General features: G+C 48.2%; 3 non-coding genes across 3 annotated transcripts; 2 read left to right on the forward strand and 1 right to left on the reverse strand.

The window, feature by feature from the left end:
• The first annotated feature begins 1,082 nt into the window (after positions 1-1,082).
• TRNAL-UAA (transfer RNA leucine (anticodon UAA)) lies at positions 1,083-1,168 on the forward strand. The gene has a single exon. It is a non-coding gene; the product is annotated as a tRNA-Leu (tRNA).
• Positions 1,169-2,960: 1,792 nt separating this feature from the next.
• TRNAT-UGU (transfer RNA threonine (anticodon UGU)) lies at positions 2,961-3,034 on the reverse strand. Its single transcript has one exon. It is a non-coding gene; the product is annotated as a tRNA-Thr (tRNA).
• Positions 3,035-7,596: 4,562 nt separating this feature from the next.
• On the forward strand, positions 7,597-7,669 carry TRNAV-AAC (transfer RNA valine (anticodon AAC)). The gene has a single exon. It is a non-coding gene; the product is annotated as a tRNA-Val (tRNA).
• The last annotated feature ends 10,044 nt before the right edge of the window (positions 7,670-17,713 follow it).

Genomic DNA, 17,713 nt, shown 5'->3' on the forward strand with positions numbered 1-17,713 from the left:
TATTACCATCAGGAGAGTGAGTTTTTGTGTTGGGGGGGTGAGAAAACCTGGATTTGTGCTGGAAATGGCCCACCTTGATTATCATACACATTGTAAGGAGAGAGATCACTTTAGATAAGCTATTACCAGCAGGAGAGTGGGGTGGGAGGAGGTTTTTTTTATGCTTTGTGTGTATATAAGATCTTCTAAACTTTCCACAATATGCATCCGATGAAGAGAGCTGTAGGTCACGAAAGCTTATGCTCAAATAAATTGGTTAGTCTCTAAGGTGCCACAAGTACTCCTTTTCTTTTTACAATCATCACAGTTATGCCCATAGTGATTGCAAAATTTTTTCTATACTTATTATCATCAGTGTATTATTTTCTCTGGAATCTAGACCATGACTATACCTTGACCAAGAAATTTGGACCTTGATAAAATAATCGACTACCCCTGGTTAAGGCCATGGACTTGACACCCACCTGGGTGTCCCTACACAGGTAGCAGTACTAACAACAAAGGCTGCCTTTTAGCCATAGTTTTTAATCAGGGCAAGAAATTGATACAAACCCGTTAAATCATTTCTCAGCCCGAGTCCTTCGCCCACATTCCTTAGGGCATTGGGCCGCCAGATGAATGTTTTATTTCCCTCCTCAATTTCACACAGAAACACAATTTCCTTTGCACAGATCCATGAACAGTAAAACCTCCCTGTGTCTCTTGTCTGAGCCAGGGCATTCAATTCCATTGAAACCTTCTCTCCTACAATGGCAATAGTCAGACAGAGGGGATGTAGCTACCTGCATCCCTGACAGTGCCCCAGAGAAATCCTGACCCTTGCTCTTGAAGCGATGTGCTGGAGATTTGAATAGGAAAGGGACTGTCTGACTTGTCGAAGTGGGGAATGAACAACAATCTATTGCAAAGTCATTAACCACAAACATACTCCGATCATGCTCCAGCCGGAAGAGAAATGGGCAGAAATTCTCTCTGTTCCGCCATGGACACACTTGTGCTGGGGAAGCTGGTCTGAGCAAGCAATTTGAAGGGATAATTCTGTGAGAACAGAATCATAGTGTAGCTAAGCAGCTGTCCATCAAATAGTTGTGTCCGAGTGGTTAAGGTGATGGATTTAAAATCCCTTGAGGGGGTCCCCCTGACGCAGGTTCAAATCCTGTCAACTACAGAAATGTTAGTGTGTTGTCATCGCTGTTGTTTCTGTGTGTGAGCATCCACAGTGCGAACCGGAGCCAGCTCTGGCTTCGCTCCATCTACATGTGAGACTGCTATAGCACTTAGGTGTATTTTTATCACTTAGCTAGTTACAGGGGTATAAAAACGAAGAATCAAAATCACAGTCCACCTGTGTATGGGCCTGCTTTCACTAGGATAGTCGGAGACCTTGTTCTTAGGCTAAGCCCTTTGGCTAAGCAGCAGGGGCAGCCATAAGCTGGGAAGCGTACGGTCACATTGTCACATCCCAAACCAGACACACTGAAATAAGGTGGTATTGAGCGGTTAGGAAGAAGATCCTGTCCAGAGAGTGCCCATCACCACTAGATAAAGGAACAGATCTTAAGATGGTTAAAGAAAACTTCGTTTGCCAGCATCCTGTCTGGCAAGAAATCACTTATCAATGGTTGTGGATGTGAAACCCTCATTTCTGTATGTTTTGTCTTTATGCCCCCCAGTTTTCTATTGTTAATCTGTCTGGTTCGCTATTTGTTTCTGTCTGCTCTATAATTAATTTTGCTAGATGTAAGTTAATTAAGGTAGTTGGATATAGTTGGTTAGAGAATTATGTTATGATACGTTAGGATTGGTTAGTTAAATTTCAGTTAAACGATTGGTTAAGGTATAGCTGAGAATATTATTATATAAACTGGGGTCAAACAGGAAGTGGAGGGGAAATTGGAATCATGCTTGCTAAGGCGGGGGACGGGAAACAGGGACACAGGCAAGGCTCTGCGGCGTCAGAGCTGGGAAGGGGGATACAGGGTAAATGCTCTGTGGCATGAGAGCTTGGAAGGGAACACTGGGGAACAGACTCTATTGGCGTATAGAGATAAGCCCAAGTGGTGTGAAGGGCTCCGAAATATGATTGCTTGGAAACTAACCCCAATAAACATCGCATTGTCTGTGCTTTGGACTTCTGGCCTTTTGCTGCTTGTCTGAGAAGAACCAGGGAAGTGGGAGGGTTGAGGGAAAGCTCTTTAACATGGACAATAGCGTGTCCATAGTGTGTCACGGCATGTTGTTGGCCAAGTGATCACAGCACCTGGAGGGGTTTTGCTACTTGTCACTAGCACAGTATTGTAAGAGGCAGCCCAGATTCAACAGCCATGCCTGAAGATGAGTTACAGAAACCTTTACCTTGTTTCCATGTTCATCTGATGCCTCCTTTCAACACTTGTCAGCAAAAAGACCTGTTCCTTTTGCAAGCATGGGTATGACTAGTCAAAGGCGGGTTTCTCCGTGAACAAAAAACATTGACCAAAAGGTGACAAGAGGAGGCACGTTCAGCAAGGCAGCACTGGATGCTGGATCCTGAATTTTCTCTTTATGCAGCAGGTTTATTGGCAAGCTCTCCCACGGTGCCACTCTCTGGGACTTCTCCCGTAACTGCTCCATCTTTCATCAACAATTTAATGAAAGGTGAAAGGACAGTAATTCTCCATTTCCTGCAAGCCCTACAGAGAACCCTCTAGAAGGGTCTCTGTGCATAGACATTTCTAGTGAATTGCATGGGCGTGGGACACAAGCTCTGGTGTCATAGCAATTGCAGTCAAAGCAACCTCCTTCCCAACACCAATAGCCTTTTCATCAACTCCAGGCTGGTGATTTGATTCTCTCCAACGCTCCTCTGCAAATAAGCCTTTTCCTTAGGAAGCAATTACTTACATTGCCAAGGGAGGTCTCTTCTGTTTCCTAGGAAGACAGAGGAAAACATGAGCAGAGGAGACAAAAGCTATACAACAAGACACCACTGGGAGTTGAACCCAGGATCTCCTGTTTACAAGACAGGTGCTTTAACCTACTAAGCCATGGCGCCTTCCTCAACTATCTATTTGCAACTGTTCCCCTTGAAGGTCCAAGACAACACCTTCCTATGTCAAAGTACAGACCTTCCTCATTTCCCACAAAACTTGGAGACCTTGAGCGGGCTGGCTCTCTGTGCAGGGAAAGCCACAGCTGAGTTGACAGAGGGCTTCTAACATGCGCTTCTCCCACAAGCTGCTGTGATCCTAGAGTGGTTAGTGCTCTGGGTTTCAGTCACAGCAACTTCAACTCAACTCTGAGTCATGGTACCTTTTCATCAGCTGCAGACTTAGCATTTGCCACTTTCCAAGGCTTCGCCACAAGGAAGCTCTCTCCGTCCTGAATGAGCACTTACAAGGATTGTGCTGTGAGGTCTTTTCTTTTTATGAGAAGAGATACAAAAAGAGGAGCCTAGCAGACAAGCCAGGTTCAGCAAGGAAGAACTGGCAGGCCAAGCCATGATCTCCTGGTTCGTAGGAAGGCTCTTCAGCCAGCTCTTCCCAAAGATCACTATCTAGAGGCCACTTCCCACAGAGAACGATTATGGTTACAGACCCATCCTGAAATTAGAGCAGGATATTTTCAAGCTTCATCTCATCATAAAGTAACATAATTCAAACATGGCATCAGAGAGGGGAAAGCAGTCCTTCATTTCATATTTATTGCTACTGATCTCACTGACAAACTTCCTTTTCTCGGTGCTGCTTTGAGCACTTCAGGGAGTTTTTCCTCTTCTCCCTTGAGCTGTGGTTCTTGGACTGCCTCAGCTCCCCAGGTGGCCAACTTTCTTCTTTTGCTTACATCCTTCACTTCTTTGGATGAAGCTGTGTGTGCCACCAGCTTACTTCATAGCTGAGACCTCAGGTACAAGCAGCAAGTTACAAAGGCTAAACTCCCATTGCCATCAGTGGGAGGTTATCCTGGGCTGCCAGGGCTGCAGGATGTGGCCCATGATCAGTCAAGGTGCTATAGCAGCTGCGCTCTTATGTGGTGAGTCCGGCAGCCTATCACGAAACTGCTCTGCCATCGCCTTCAGGGTGGCCGCACTGGCCAAGAATCTGGCAGAAGAGAGACCCAGGAGGAGAGAAGGAAAATGTCCTCAGCAGTCACAGCCGGCAGGAGTAGCAAAGGCTGAGTATCAGACACACTTTTTCACCAGGACAATAAATGTGTACAACCTCCTGATATGTTCTCAGTTTACTCCCCCTTCCAAGGAAACCCTATTCTGCTCTATTATGCTGTCATGGGATAAAAAGGGAGGTCCTCTCATGGATCAATAACTGGTTAACAGGTAGAAATAAATGGTCAGTTATCAAAATGGAGAGAGGTAAATAGTGGTGTCCCCCAGGCGGTCGGTACTGGGATCAGTAATCTTCAACATATTCATAAATGATCTGGAAAAAGGGGGTAAACAGTGAGGTGGCAAAATTTGGAGATGATCCAAAATTACTCAGGAGAGTTAAGTCCAAAGCAGACTGCAAAGAGTTACAAAAAAAACCTCACAAAACTGGGTGAAAGGGCAACAAAATGGCAGAGGAAACTCAATGTTGATAAATGCAAAGTCATGCACATTGGAAACCATAATCCCAACTATACATATAAAATGATGAGGTCTAAAATAGCTGTTGCCACTCAAGAGAGGGATCTTGGAGTCACGGTGGATAGTTCTCTGAAAACATCCACTCAATGTGCAGCGGCCGTCAAAAAAGGAAAGAGAATCTTGGGAATCATTAAGAAAGGGATAGATAGTAAGACAGAAAAGATCATATTGCCTCTATATAAATCCATGGTACACCTACATCTTGAATACTGCATGCAGATGTGGTCGCCCCACCTCAAAGACATATGGGATTGGAAAAAGTTCAGAAAAGGGCAACAAAAATGATTAGGGGTATGGAGCATCTGCCATAGGAGGAGAGATTAATAAGACTGGGACTTTTTAGCTTGGAAAAAAGATGACTATGGGGGGATATTCTAGAGGTCTATAAAATCATGACTGGTGTGAGTAAGTAAATAAGGCAGTGTTATTGACTCCCTCTCCTAAGACAAGAACTAGGGGCAACCAAATGAAATTAATAGGCAGCACGTTTAAAACAAACAAAAAGAAGTATTTTTTCACACAACCCACAGTCTACATGTGGAACTCCTTGCCAAAGGATATTGTGAAGGCCAAGACTATAACAGCGTTCAAAAAATGAACCAGATATATTCATGGAGGATAAACCTAGCAATGGGTATTAGCCAAGATGGATAGGGATGGTGTTCCTACCCTCTGTTTGCCAGGAGCTGTGAATGGACGACAAGGGATAGATCACTTGATGATTACATGTTCTGTTCATTCCTTCTGAAGCACTTGACACTGGCCACTATGGGAAGACAGGATACTGGGCTATAGGGACCTTTGGTTTGACCCAGTATGGCCGTTCTTATGTTCTTATCGTCCTATGCTCCTTTCATATACATTCCTGGGATTCTGCCTTACAATGTGTCCCTGAGATCTCACTCAAAATGCCCCAGACAGGCAAACACTCTGGGATCCTGAAGCCTCTGCCACCCATGTTGTACCTTGTCGCTCATCACTAACCCTTGATGCTGCTCCTTTCTATAGACTGTGAAAAGCGGGGAGGCAGTGCAGGAGCCTTCTGGGGATGCAGATCCAACACTTTGGGAGAGACAGATTGTTTGAGGCATCAGATTGCTGTAAGCCAGGGAAGACCAACCTGTGGCTCCAGAGCCATGTGCGGCTCTTCAGAAGTTAATATGCGGCTCCTTCTAAAGGTGCTGACTCCGGGGTGGAGCTACAGATGCCAACTTTCCAATGTGCCGGCGGTGCTCACTGCTTATCCTCTGGCTCTTCCACAGGCCCTGCCTCCACTCCAACCCTTTCAGCCCACTCCCCTGAGCCTGTTGTGCCCTCACTCCTCTCCCCTCCGCCCAGAGCCTACTGCATGCCATGAAACAGCTGATCGGGCGGTGCGGGGAGAGAGGAAGAGGCACTGATCAGCGGGGCACTCGGTGGGCGGGAGGCGGTGAGAGCTGTGGGGGGTGGAGTTGATGCAGGGCTGCTGACATATTACTGTGGCTCTTTGGCAATGTACACTGGTAAATTCTGACTCCTTCTCAGGCTCAGGTTGCCCACCCCTGCTCTAAACCATGCAGCCTCCCACTAAAACAGGGGCTTGTTCCAGCCCTGAGTCTGGGCTACTGGGATCCCTCCCACAGGGCAGGGTGCCCACAGATTACAGCCTGAAAATAGGTATGTGAAACTAACTCCTGTTCTCCCTGACAAGCTTCCCCTAGATCAAAAGGCACCCCAAGCAAGAAGAATCTGCGATGCCCCCCCTCACATGTTAAACTTTGGAATATTTTATTTTTATTGCATTTGCAACTCATTTCATGATTTTGATGCAGAATTTGTATGCATGATTTTCTCTGTCATATAAGATGATACATTTGCAGGCTAGGATCTGTACATCTGTTTTTATTCATGACAGAAATAAACAAATACAAAAGTTTATTTCCTTTAAGCATATAGAATTTTTTTAATTTTAACAGTAACTGAAATGTACTAATATCTAGAAATTGAACAGCCACCAACACAGGGTGGACCAGTCTTAATTAGTGTTACAGTGAGAAACAGCGTTAGACTGTTAACCCGAGTCCTTCAGTTCAAAGGTCACTTTCCCGACTTTGTGCTCATGAACTGAAGCGCAGCATTAGAGAGATCCAAAGACTGGCCAATGGCATTTTCAAGAGATAAAATAGCAAGTGATGTCGGTCTCTCATTGGCTATCTTAGACTGAACATATGTTTTAATGAGCCTGAGCTTCAAGGCGAGGGTGGCTCTGTCCACCTCCTTCCCCTGTGTTGCTGGGCACCAAGCCAGCAGGGTTCAGCTGCCCAAATTCCTCCCCATGCCGCTAGGCCCCAGTCGCCTTCAGCCACCAGGTAACCCAGGAGCTAAGGCAGGAATGGGGTGAGGAAGCAAGTCAAGCTGAGCAAGGCAGGCAAAAATTCATCTTGCCTTAGTGGGCCACTCACAGTGATGTCCTTTTTGTGTGCCATGGCTGACAAAAACATCCCAGACAGAGAAACAGCAGGCCAAACAGAAACCTCGTAACTCTCAAAGTAGCTCAGCCAGGAGCGCATTAGACTGAAGATTTAAAGGTCCCTGCTTCAATCCCAGTCTTCGGCATGTTGTTTTGTCCCTTTGTGTGCAGGGATGGGATGTTTTCTGGAAGTGCAGCGGTGCCTTTACACGCCATGAGTCCCTCATTTCGGGCTCTGCAGCAGGAAAAGCAGCGTGGACTTGTGCACCAAGGTGGCCCACCTGAGCTTTCTTTCTTCTCTTGCTCTTTCTCGGCAAGGGGAAGAAAAAGAAGCTCTCCTTCAAGCTGGAGTCACAAGGGAGACATAAAGACGACTTCCTGAGCGCCGGCTCCAGTCCTTTGCTCTCCCAGCTGACCTACCGAAGGGCTGCCGCCACTTTCTCCAGGTCTGCCCATCAGTGTGTGCCAGGGTGAGAGCCAGCCAAGTGGATGGAATTTGAAGGGAGGGGCAGAGCTCTGTGACAGAGTTTCTGTAGTGTAGTGGTTATCAAGTTTGCCTAACGCGCAAAAGGCCCCTGGTTCCAAACCAGGCAGAAACATGATGGTTTATTTTTTCTAGCTCTCCAGCAAGGCGCTCCTACTTCTACCACTGGCCTGTCCCTGGGGTAACCCCGACCCCCGCAGGACAGAGGGTGGTGAAATGAGCTGAGAAATCTAGAGGGTCTAGGCCAGTCACCTTTTGGAGTCTTGTGGCTTGGCCTCCTCTGCCCTTGGACTTTGGCCTATGGAGGTCGGCTCTTCCGGCTGCCCTCCTTTGCATGACTTGCCAAAGGAGGGAGTGAGGCAGGAATAGGGCAAAAGAGGAAAGTCATGCTGAGGAAGGCAGGGCAGAAGCTAAGTGCCTCAGTGGGGTTAGCAGAGCGTCACCGTTCGTTCTGGCAAAGCCAGGGGCAGTGCGGTTGGCTGCTGGGAGACTTCTTCTCCTGTGCCTGCCTCCTGGTTTCCCAGGGATGGCTACTTACAGTCCAGGAGAAGAAGGATGGTTCTGGGTGAAAGGAAGACAAGCAAAGCGGAGTCCGAGTTTGTGTGCGCCCGTGCTCTTTTCTGGCCAAGATGGGGGTGCGGTGATGGGCTTGAGAGGCTCCCTGCCACACATGGAGCAGCGAGAACCACTCCTCCTTTGTGGCTGACCCGGGGGCGTGATTGACGCCTTTGGAGGCGGGGGTTGGGCTGGCTGTGAGCAACTGGGATCCCTTCTGAGGGCCGAAACCATGGTAGTGTGGTTGGCTGCTGGGAGGTAGAATCCTGTGCCTGCCTCTTGACATCCCAGGGACAGCTATTTGTAGCCCAGAAAAAGAAGCGGGGTTCCGGGTGGAAGGAAAAGAAGCAATGGTTAAGCCGAGTGGGATCCTTTCTCATCAAGATAGTGTGCTGTGGTGGGCCTGGGAATTGCCTGTGAGCAGGGGGTGGACATGTTCCAGTGAGAACACCTGCTCCTTTCTGGCCTTCACTGCTGTGCCAGTATACAGGGTGAATAAGCCTGGAGTTTCTTGAGCAGATGGTGTCGTTTCTTCTGGTAATCCTCAGTGGGATCAGAGGATAATGGCTTGTAGAATGTGGAGTTAGAGAGCTGCCTAGCAGCCTCTTGTTCATATTCCAACTTAGTCTTGATGACGACAGCACATCCTTTGTTATCCTTTTTTTTTATGATGTCAGAGTTGTTCCAGAGGCTGTTGATTTCTACTGTGTGTATACAGGAAGGTTTGAATGTGTAACAGGTACGTTTGGTAAAGCTTAGCTATTTTATGTTTGTAACAGGCTCTTGCCCACCTCCAGCAGAGTTTTCAATCACATACTATGGCAACTTACAAAATGTCATGCAAACTAGTCCATTCCTCCCCATAGTCAATCTCTGACCAGAATATTAAAATGAGGCAGAGAACTGGGAAAGTATCACAATAGGAATACATTAAAAAGTGGGATTAATCAAAGATGGGATGCAGACAGAGCCTGTTCTATAGCTGGTGAAGTGACAGTGTCACACCCCCACTCGTGCTGGTTCTGAAATAACAAGAGAAGCAGGTCAAAGAGAATGAGCTCATGTGGGAGCTCTAGGCAGCTGCCCTGTCAGTGCATCACACACCTGGGAGGTGTTACACAAAACACAGCGCTTCCCCTCTGGAAGAGAAACCCTTCCCCCCACTGCCACCACTTCATGATACTATCCATGGGGCTGTTTGTTCTGCAGGACTTTGATCTCTCTGGGTGGTCCATGGTGATTCATAAAAGAGCCATTAGGGGAGCAGGAGTCATCCCAATAGAAATCTCTTCACTTCTTTCTCAGTGCACCTTCTTAGCCCTGGCTTTGGGTGCTTTGAAGTTGGCTCTCCAGTCTTGATGTTAGGTGGGATCTTGACCACCTTCTGGGGCTTGGCAGATTACACCTTTTGAGGGCTTTTCTCTGCCTTTTTGGTCCCCCCTGCAGTCACCGCATTCTGATGATTATTCCTAGACATGGGCGTGGTGGTCTTCCTGGGGATCTTGGCAGCTTTAGCAAGCTTCTTGGTGGCTATATTCCTGCTCAGAGCCACTGTCTTCTTTTCATGCCACGTCCTTCTCCTAGCTGCTGGTTGAATGTGAAGGAGCCCAGGTGCTGGTGACTTTAGCCTGCACCAAGTTGCCTTTGCTCATCAGACTCCTGAACCCCAACTGGATGTGGTTCTTGTTCTTCTGCACAGCATAGCTGTTAAGGGGTTTATTCCTTCACCCATTTCCTTCCCTGGTCCTTCTCGCATGAACAGAGAGCAACAATACCCAAAGTCCAAAGGTGCAAACAATTCGATGTTTATTGGGGTGAACTTCCAGCAAGCATGATTCCAGTTTCCTTCCTTAGTGTCCCTCTTCCCAGCTCTGACACCACCGAGCCTTACACTTGTGTCCCTGTTCCCATTTCCCCCTTTAGCTAAATATGATTCCAATTTCCCCACCCGGGAGTTCGGCTTAGCTATACCTTAAACAATCATTTTCCTGAAATTTAACTAACCAATCCTAAAATATTGTAACATGATTATGGAACCAATTATATCCCACCACCTTCATTAGTTTACACCCAGCAAAATTAATTATACAGCAGACAGAAACAATCACAGAACTAGACAGAGATGATACAGACAAACAATAGGGAAATGGGGACTACAGTGATAGAACAAAGACAGAAATGAGGATTTCACATCCCAGCTATTGATAAGTGAGTTCTTGCCAGACAGGATGCTATCAAACTAAGTTTCCTTTTACATCTTCTGGGCACTTCCCTTTCTCTGGATGCGATAGGCATTATCACGACAGGATTGTATTCCTATCAGCCCAATAGCACCTGATTTCAATGTGACTAGGTTGGAATGTGAGGAGCTGACCTTTCACTTCCCAGCTTATGGCTGCCTCTGCTGCTTAGCCAAAGGCCTTAGCCCGAAGCACAGGGCCTCAGACTGTCACAGTAAGAGAAGGCCCTTACACCGGCAGACAGTGATTTTGATTCTTTCTTTTATACCTCTAGAACTAGCCAAGTGATAAGAATACACCGAAATTCTTAGAGTACAGGCCTTTACAGACAGGCCTGAATATCTATATCCTAACAATAGCCCCTGGAGAACACGGATCTGCAAATGTGTATTCATATTATACCTTTGTTTAATTTATGAAAACATAAACTAGACACAGAAGACTGGAATGATTTCAGTTGATAGCCAGGTTTGCTATGTTTTTATGCATTTGCACAGTGAAACATTGAGGGTTTACATTCATTTCAAGAATCCTCATACAGTGGAATTCATGAACATAATGGAGAATGGAAATGAAAATGTTTTCCTTTTTTTTTTTAAAAAAAGCGCTTATAAGAGGGCACTTGAATTTGAACCACAGACCACTTGATTTGCAGTCAAACACTACCACTGAGCTATACCCCCATAACAACAGTGGGCTGGAGTCATGATCTCCAGGACTTTCATAGAAGCATAGAATCATAGAATATCAGGGTTGGAAGGGACCTCAGGAGGTCATCTAGTCCAACCCCCTGCTCAAAGCAGGACCAATCCCCACTTTGAAGGACAGACCCTGCTTCAGTGAGCTCCTTTTCTACTCCCAGACCACAGGTGGTTTTAATAATGGGGTTTGATTAAACTTCATAAATGTGGTAAACATCACAACTTGCACACCCAATGACATAGCTTCTCCCACTGACATTGCTCCCACCTCCTGGGGAAGTGAATTAACTACAGTGACAGGAAAACTCTCTCGCATGGTAAGGAAAAGTTAGCACATGTGACTCCATTTTGGTTTGGGGCCCACCATTGTCTAAAAGCGAGCACATCATGCACCAGGAGGAGTGTTCCTTAGATACTGCATTCCTGTGAAAATCCTCCTCCTTGTCTCCAGCCTGTCTTGACTCCTGGTATCTGTTCTTTGTCTGTCCCTAACTCCCTATCTCCTGGTCTTTGATGTGAGTCCTCCAATCCTGATAATAAAAGTTACTGATGCATGGCTTTAGGACCATGCTGTGTAATTAACATACTAGTTTAGCACGAGGAATGCACCAAGCAGGGATAGGTGGGAGATAAGAAAAGGGTTTGTTTATTGGCTAAGGTTTCCGATGCACGAGGGCAACATGCTTTGCTAAAAAGTATATAACCTTTGTACAATCTGTATTCGGGGTCCCCTCCAGGCACCACGCTCGAGCGTAATAAACTTGGTGTTTTTTGGGAACTCTGCAGTTGTGGACTTTGTTTACGTGCCTCAGTCTAGATTCAAACTGTGCGTGTCCTATCAGGTTTAATTCGTAGCAGTTGTGTGCGTGTCCTATCAGGTGTAAGTCGTAGCAGTTTTGTGCGTGTCCTGGCAGGTGTAATTTGTAACACCCATCAGCACAGAGCAGTGGTTTTCAAACTGTGGGACAAGATCCCAAGGTGTGTCGTGACCCTGTTTTAATGGGGTCACCAGGGCTGGCGTTAGACTTGTTGGGACTTGGGTCTGAAGCCAAAGGTCTGATTACCCGCCACCCAGAGCTGAATCCCTTAAGCTTTGCTTTTGCCCTCCCCTCAGTGGGGCAGGGCTTGGGCTTCAGCTTTAGCTCCCCCAGGCCCAGTGTGGAGGGGCTTGGTGTTTGGTCCCCCTTCCCGGGGTTATGTAGTAAGTTTCTTTGGCAGCAGGGGGTTACAGTGAAATGAAGTTTGAGAAACCCTGGCACAGAGCATCTTCATTACCGAGCTGCAGCAGTGTAGATTCAATGTTTGAAATGTAGACTTGTCCTTGGCCTGAGAGGAAGACTAGACTTGGCTCCCTGGGTGCTCAGGCACTGAAGGTACAGCCATGAAGATACCACACACCAGCCTTCCCTAGTTGGCAAGAACCAAACCTCCACAGAAAGACCCCCATGGTTTCCTAGGCCAGCTCCCTAAGCACTCAGCCACAACCACTTAATACAGGGGCTTTTCTACACTATGGTTCTGTTCTCATCGAAAGGTCATTTCCAATTGTTTGCTCAGACCAGCTTACCCAGCACACTCGCCGCTGTGCAGTTCTGTAAGTGTGGCCATGGCTGAACAGCGAGAATTTCTGCCCATTTCCCTTCTGGCTGGAGCAGGGTTAGAGTGTGATTTTGCTGTAGATTGTTCATTCCCTGCTTTGATAATTCAGACAGTCCCTTTTCCTTTTGTATCTCCAATAGCAGGGGCGGGTTTTCTTTGGGTCACTGAGATTTTTTGGGGAGTTGGTGGCTCCTTTCTTTCCTCAGCCTGGAGTAAACCTAGCTTTTTATTCCATCGGTCATGTTTCATGGAATAATAGCAGCAGCATGAAGAAAGAGGAGAGGGAATATCTCACTGTCAGGGCTGAAGGTGGCCACGTCCTCTATGTCCGACAGTTGCCATTGCAGGAGAGAAGGTTTCAATGCAATTGAATGCCCTCGCTCAGACTAGAGACACAGAAAGGTTTTGCTGTTCATGGATCTGTGCAAAGGAAATTGTGTCTCTGGGTGAAACTGAGGAGGGAAGTGAAATGGCCACGTGGTGACGCAATGCCCTACGGCATGACTGGAGTGGACTCACCTGGGATTGACATGACATTTCTTTCTGTCAAGTAGTGAGAAATGTGACATTAATTCAGATGCGGAATTGCGGCTTCTTTAGCTCCTTGTAAAAACGTGAACTTGATTTCCCAGAAGGGAGAGAGGGAAAGTCTGGAGCTGCCTTTAATCCCAGTCTGAAATACAAGGGAGAATTCTGGAATTAAAGGAATGGGAAAAAATGGAGAGGAAAGAGAGAGAGAAAACACCTCTTTTCTCTTCTTCCCCCTCCCAGCAAGAAGTGTTACCAATGGTGAAACTCCCTCCCAGGACCAGCCTTAGGGAAAATGGCACCATGGGCAAAACTTGTACTTTGGCACACCCATTGCCCCAGGCCCCTGTGGGCTCCCCACTCCCCCTTTGCCCCTAGTTCCTGCACTCCCAACCCTTGCACCTCCTTCACCCCAACCCCTGCCCCCTCCTGTGCCCGAACCCCTACACTGTGTCCCCTTTGCCCTTAACTCCCATACTCCCCTTCTACACCCCCTTCACCCCTGATTGCTGTACCCCTCCTGCACCCATGTGGGGAAACTGACCTGTGTGCATGGGGCAGCTGGCATTGCTGCCTTCTTCTCTCTGGAATGCTGCTCTTCTGGGTACCCCTAGGGGCTGCGGGGGTTGAGGGGGGTGAGGAGTGACTTCAGAGCTCCCTGCACCCAGGTCACTTTCCTCCCCTGGGCTGTATAAGGGGAGGGCAGAGAGAAGCAGCTTCTGATGCTCGCCTCTGAGCACAGCCCAGGTGGGTAAAGTGACTAGGATGCATGGAACACTTCGTGTTGCTCCTCGCTCCCCCGCAACCCTCTATGGGGCCACGGAGGAACATTGTGGAAGGGGTTGAGCTGGGAAGAAGCAGGGAGAAATCTGGGAGCCCCCCCTAGGAAGCAGTTTCTGACACTACGCTGGCAGAGTGCAAAGCCTTCCCAAAGCTGTGTTGCCAAGGGGGCAGTGGCGGGTTGCCACATGGGCCAATGGGGCCATGATTAGGGCCCCTGGCCAAATTAGGCCCCCTGGAAAAGTCTCCCCTATGTCAGCCCCAGGGCTGGAGGTGCTCTCGCTCCCTGCTATGGCCGGGGGCCTGCAGCCGGGGCACAGAGCTTCTCTGGTCTTAGGGCCACGGTGGGTTAAGGAGCGAGCAGGGTGGGGCAGTGGGGGAAGGGGTGGAACAGAGATGATGTAGTTGATGGGGCCATGGGTGGAAGGCGTGAAGAGGGTGGGGCTTTAGGCCGAAGGGGGGCAGGGCCATGGTTCCAGTGCCAGGGTTCCTGTACTTGTTTTACCTTTCCCTGGGCTTTGGCATCATTAGTCCCTGCTTAGCGAGTTGGGTCAGTGGTCCCCAAAATGTGGGGTGTGCCTCCTAGGGAGGCACAGAGGTATGTTCATGGGGGCACCTCACGGCCTGAGCAAGCCCCCATGGAGGGCAGGGAGGGAGCACCACTCAGCTCCACTCTGCCCCTGCTCTTCAGATTCGTGATGTGACGGAGAGACTGCTGAGACTCATCAAGCCCTCGGATCGCTACCCCTTCCTACTTCTCCATGTGGGCACCCATGATACTGCCAAGAATGACCTTGAGCAGATCACTGCGGACTACGTGGCTCTGGGAAGAAGGATGAAGGAGTTTGAGGAGCAAGTGGTCTTCTCGTCCATCCTCCCTGTGGAAGGAAAAGGCCTGGGTAGAGACGGTCGAATAGTGGAAGTCAACGAAGTGCTAAGCAGGTGGTGTCGGAGAGAAGGCTTTGGATTCTTTGACCATGGGATGATGTTCCATGAAGGAGGAGTGCTGGGCAGAGACGGGCTCCACCTAACGAAGAGAGGGAAGAGCATCTTTGCGAGCAGGCTGGCTAACCTAGTGAGGAGGGCTTTAAACTAGGTTCACCGGGGGAAGGAGACCAAAGCCCTGAGGTAAGTGGGCAAGCGGGATAGCGGGAGGAAGCACAGGCAGGAACGTCTGTGAGGGGAGGGCTCCTACCTCATACTGAGAATGAGGGACGATCAGCAGGTTATCTCAAGTGCCTATATACAAATGCACAAAGCCTTGGAAACAAGCAGGGAGAACTGGAGGTCCTGATGATGTTAAGGAATTATGACGTGATTGGAATAACAGAGACTTGGTGGGATAACTCACATGACTGGAGTACTGTCATGGATGGTTATAAACTGTTCAGGAAGGACAGGCAGGGCAGAAAAGGTGGGGGAGTAGCACTGTATGTAAGGGAGCAGTATGACTGCTCAGAGCTCCGGTATGAAACTGCAGAGAAACCTGAGAGTCTCTGGATTAAGTTTAGAAGTGTGAGCAACAAGGGTGATGTCATGGTGGGAGTCTGCTATAGACCACCGGACCAGGGGGATGAGGTGGACGAGGCTTTCTTCCGGCAACTCGCAGAAGATACTAGATCTCACGCCCTGGTTCTCATGGGCGACTTTAATCATCCTGATATCTGCTGGGAGAGCACTACAGCGGTGCATAGACAATCCAAAAAGTTTTTGGAAACCGTAGGGGACAATTTCCTGGTGCAAGTGCTGGAGGAGCCAACTGGCGGAGAGCTTTTCTTGACATGCTGCTCACAAACCGGGAAGAATTAGTAGAGGAAGCAAAAATGGATGGGAATCTGGGAGGCACTGACCATGAGTTGGTCGAGTTCAGGATCCTGACACAGGGAAGAAAGGTAAGCAGCAGAATATGGACCCTGGACTTCAGGAAAGCAGACTTTGACTCCCTCAGAGAACGGATGGGTAGGATCCCCTGGGGGACTAACATGAAGGGGAAAGGAGTCCAGGAGAGCTGGATGTATTTCAAGGAATCCCTATTGAGGTTACAGGGACAAACCATCCCGATGTGTCGAAAGAATAGTAAATATGGCAGGCGACCAGCTTGGCTTAATGGTGAAATCCTTGCGGATCTTAAACATAAAAAGAAGCTGACAAGAAGTGGAAGATTGGACAGATGACCAGGGAAGAGTATAAAAATATTGCTCGGGCATGTAGGAATGTAATCAGGAGGGCCAAATCACACCTGGAGCTGCAGCTAGCACGAGATGTCAAGAGAAACAAGAAGGGTTTCATCAGGTATATTGGCAACAAGAAGAAAGCCAAGGAAAGTGTGGGCCCCTTACTGAATGAGGGAGGCAACCTAGTGAGAGAGGATGTGGAAAAACCTAATGTACTCAAGGCTTTCTTTGCCTCTGTCTTCACGAACAAGGTCAGCTGCCAGACTGCTGCGCTGGGCAACACAGCATGGGGAGTAGGTGCCCAGCCCTCTGTGGAGAAAGAGGTGGTTAGGGACTATTTAGAAAAGCTGGACGTGCACAAGTCCATGGGGCCGGAGGAGTTGCATCCAAGAGTGCTAAAGGAATTGGTGGCTGTGATTGCAGAGCCATTGGCCATTATCTTTGAAAACTCGTGGCAAACGGGGGAAGTCCTGGATGACTGGAAAAAGGCTAATGTAGTTCCCATCTTTAAAAAAGGGAAGAAGGAGGATAATGGGAACTACAGGCCAGTCAGCCTCACCTCAGTCCCCGGAAAAATCATGGAGCAGGTCCTCAAGGAATCTATCCTGAACCACTTACATGAGAGGAAAGTGATCAGGAACAGTCAGCATGGATTCACCAAGGGAAGGTCATGCCTGACTAATCGAATCGCCTTCTATGATGAGATTACTGGTTCTGTGGATGAAGGGAAAGCAGTGGATGTATTGTATCTTGACTTCAGCAAAGCTTTTGACACGGTGTCCCACAGTATTCTTGTCAGCAAGTTAAAGAAGTATGGGCTGGATGAATGCACTATAAGCTGGGTAGAAAGTTGGCTAGATTGTTGGGCTCAACGGGTAGTGATCAATGGCTCCATGTCTAGTTGGCAGGCGGTATCAAGTGGAGTGCCCCAAGGCTCGGTCCTGGAGCCTGTTTTGTTCAATATCTTCATAAATGATCTGGAGGATGGTGTGGATTGCACTCTCAGGAAATTTGCAGATGATATTAAACTAGGAGGAGTGGTAGATACGGTGGCAGGTAGGGATAGGATACAGAGGGACCTAGACAAATTGGAGGATTGGGCCACAAGAAATCTGATGAGGTTCAATAAGGATAAATGCAGGGTCCTGCACTTAGGACGGAAGAATCCAATGCACCGCTACAGACTAGGGAACGAATGGCTAGGCAGCAGTTCTGCGGAAAAGGACCTAGGGTTGAGAGTGGACGAGAAGCTGGATATGAGTCAACAGTGTGCCCTTGTTGCCAAGAAGGCCAATGGCATTTTGGGATGTATAAGTAGGGGCATAGCCAGCTGATCGAGGGAAGTGATTGTTCCCCTCTATTCCACATTGGTGAGGCCTCATCTGGAGTACTGTGTCCAGTTTTGGGCCCCACACTACAAGAAGGATGTGGATAAATTGGAGACAGTCCAGCGAAGGGCAACAAAAACGATTAGGGGTCTGGAACACATGAGTTATGAGGAGAGGCTGAGGGAACTGGGATTGTTTAGTCTGCAGAAGAGAAGAATGAGGGGGGATTTGACAGCTGCTTTCAACTACCTGAG

This window comes from Eretmochelys imbricata, chromosome 28 (genome assembly GCF_965152235.1).
Source record: "Eretmochelys imbricata isolate rEreImb1 chromosome 28, rEreImb1.hap1, whole genome shotgun sequence".
In the NCBI taxonomy this organism is placed as follows: Eukaryota; Metazoa; Chordata; order Testudines; family Cheloniidae; genus Eretmochelys; species Eretmochelys imbricata.